Source organism: Trachymyrmex septentrionalis, unplaced genomic scaffold (assembly GCF_001594115.1).
Source record: "Trachymyrmex septentrionalis isolate Tsep2-gDNA-1 unplaced genomic scaffold, Tsep1.0 scaffold60, whole genome shotgun sequence".
NCBI classification, from domain to species: domain Eukaryota; kingdom Metazoa; phylum Arthropoda; class Insecta; order Hymenoptera; family Formicidae; genus Trachymyrmex; species Trachymyrmex septentrionalis.
In genome coordinates, this window is record NW_017305779.1 from 3,190,067 (window position 1) to 3,193,244 (window position 3,178).

Sequence of the window (3,178 nt, forward strand, 5' to 3'; positions counted from 1 at the left end):
TCTCTCTCTCTCTCTCTCTCTCTCTCTCTATCTCGTTCTTCTGGCTTCTGCCCCATTTTCTACTGCTTTCCATCGTGTGAGAGTGTGCTTGTGTCTGTGCGTGCGTGTATATCGTACATGCACTTTGTATTCCGTCACTTTGTCTACACACAGAGACGCATATATCTCGTCATGTAGTTAGAAGATATCATCCTGAGGATTAAAAAGCGCTGAGATAGATGCTGTTTGATCAGGAACTCCAAATACGACACTGTCGTTCGACTGAAGAGAGAATGGACACAAGTATCTTAGAGAGCTTATTCCTTTAATAACTCGCGTAAAAAAAAAGTGAGCAGACTCGATAAACCGTGTACAGAAGATAATTTCTTTCGCGCGGACATTTACGGATTAAAATCTACGAGCGAATAGAATAAACGTTGTCGGAGCAGTTATCAGTGGAACAAGACGGAATGGATTCCGATCGAAATTATTCCATTTTCTCTAGAAAATACAATAGAAATTTAGAGAATCATTGAATAATTCTGAATAACTCTTCTCGGAATCCATTCTGAATAATTCCTTAATACATATTCGTAACAAATTACATAAAGCAACACGATATGCAGTATCGTTTAATTATCATCTATTGCCCGTCGAACGTTTCTCAATTTTTTTTTTTTTCCCTCGTCGTTGTAATAGAATTCCGAAACCCCCCAATCCTGCGGATTAATCCCATGTAAATCGATATCGCGCGAGTCGTAAGATCGTTTTACGTCTCGCGAATCTGCGGAGTTCAACTGGCCGGAGCTACTGGCCGTTCTCTCTTCAGCCGACCTGTCCGGTTGATTTATATATTTTGATTTCGTAACGACAACATTAGTATGCAAGTGTGCGAGATTGATACAGGCGGGTAGGCAGATAGATATGGGTACGTAGGTAGACACAAAACATGATACGAACATTATACAAGGACCACACATCTCTCTTGCAGCGGTAGAACAACGGTCGTATCTGCTAATCACGAAAATTGCGCGACCGATCTGATCGATTTCTCAAAATTGCGGGGAAAATAGCTTCTCTGAATTGCGTCGGATTAATATCACGTGTATAGAAAATGTTTATCTCTTCTTCAGAGCACAATCCTTGAGTTCTTTTAATATTAGTTTTAATATTAGTTACAGATATATACGTACGAAAAATTGCGCGACTGGATAACGTAATTCCTTGGATGATTTATTCAACGACAACTGGCGGTTAAGCGAGTGGCTTACAAAGCTTTCTGTCGCATTGTCAATAAGGAAGTAACAGACTTTCAATTTTCATGGAAAATATTTACGGCAATTTTCTTTACTTTTATTTTCCCGTGTCAACTGAGAGAGATACGATAGATTCGACTTTTTAATAATGTCGAAGATATTACATGCATATTCATGTACTCACATGTTTGCCCTCACATACATCTAATGGTAGGTACACGCCCTACGGCGTAAAAAGTATGCGTTCCTTAGCGTTACTTTAGAATATAAAATCGAATATGCTTGTTTTAACATCGTAATACATGGATCTTTCTGGAACGACGCAAAATAGATTTTCCAGCATATTCCCATATATATATATATATATATATATATATATATATACGTGTAATATGCCGCGAAATGCATCGTTATACTCTCACATTCTCAATCCACCGTTCTAAATAAACGATCATTTTAGCGATTCTCTTCTTCTCGCCGCTTCCTCTCCGAGTGAAAAATATAACTCGTTTAATTTTATTCTGCGCGCTCTCTCACTTCTCATGCATTCCACTGGCGCAGTTACACCGCACATAATTAAGTTTCAAGAGGTATATAAACATACGCAAGAGTAGGAAGGATGAAAAACGCGTTTCCTTGGCCGTTGATACTTAATTATTCCTCCTCTATCTCTCTTTACTTTTAGATAACGAGGAAATATGTACGTACGAAATACTGGTTCCTTTTTTTGTTAGCTCGATTTTTGTTCCTCCGTTCAATCATACCCTTTCGTGTTCCCTTATCTATGTTTTTTTTTTTCTTCAAATAGCCTAATCGCCCTTAATCTTTGCTTTATGAAAACATAGAGCGTAATCACAAGGAGCAGAACAAATACTATATTGAAGAATAAATTAGAGGATTAACAACTATATATATATACTTCAGTCACGAAGCATTCTCGTTATTATGTATATATTTATATGAAATAAAAATACGAATGGAATTAAATATTAATATCCAAAGAGCGTTATGTTATCGTTTGCTCGGATACGTGGGTTCGTCGAGTCATTGAAAATCGAAAATCGCGTTGATATCACGCGATCCAATCTACAGAAATCAAGTAAGTAGTATTAAGTCTTTAAAAATATGTAATGCATTCTGACGTTACAAATTAATTGTCGATGTAATTAAGATCAGCCTAATACAATATTAAAAATATCGTTTATAAAACATTATTAGAAAGAATACAAATTATACTAAAAAGTGATGATCTGAAATTATCAGAATTATTTGTATACACTCGTTGAAACATACGCACGAAAAGCAAAAAAAAAAACATTTCGAAAAACGGCTTAAAAAAAAATCTGTTGCCTTGTGAATTTATCGTGTTCTAATTTAAAGAACACGGTTATTATCTTCATTATTATCGTGAAGAGAGAGAGTTACAAAAAGATAATAAATTCGATATAAAGTAGTAAAGTACCGATAACAAACGGAAATTAATAGATAAGCGCATCCATGACTAGCATTACTCTATAAACATTATATGACCATCGCTAATCTAAGTGACTGCTTATTCGCTTTTTAAGGATAACTCCGACATTCCGCTGTCAATTGAATTATACAACACGACAAATAGCTCAATAATAATGACTCGAGGAAATCGGAAAGGAGGAACGTAGCGCTACAGTTACACACCGATAGACACACAGAAGAGAACACCGCCGTCCACATCCGGCTTAAATAACAACGTGCACAGCGTCTTTTTATTCAGTAGCGTTTTTATTGTTTTAATTATAAAGAAGTAACAAAGAGAATAATAATTTTATGATATTACTTCATACACTCTTTTGCCGTTCGCTCTTTCTCTCGCATTCTATCTCTCACTCTCTTTTTTGCTTTCTCTCTCGCTTTCTCATTATATATATATATATATATATATATATATATATATATATCTATAT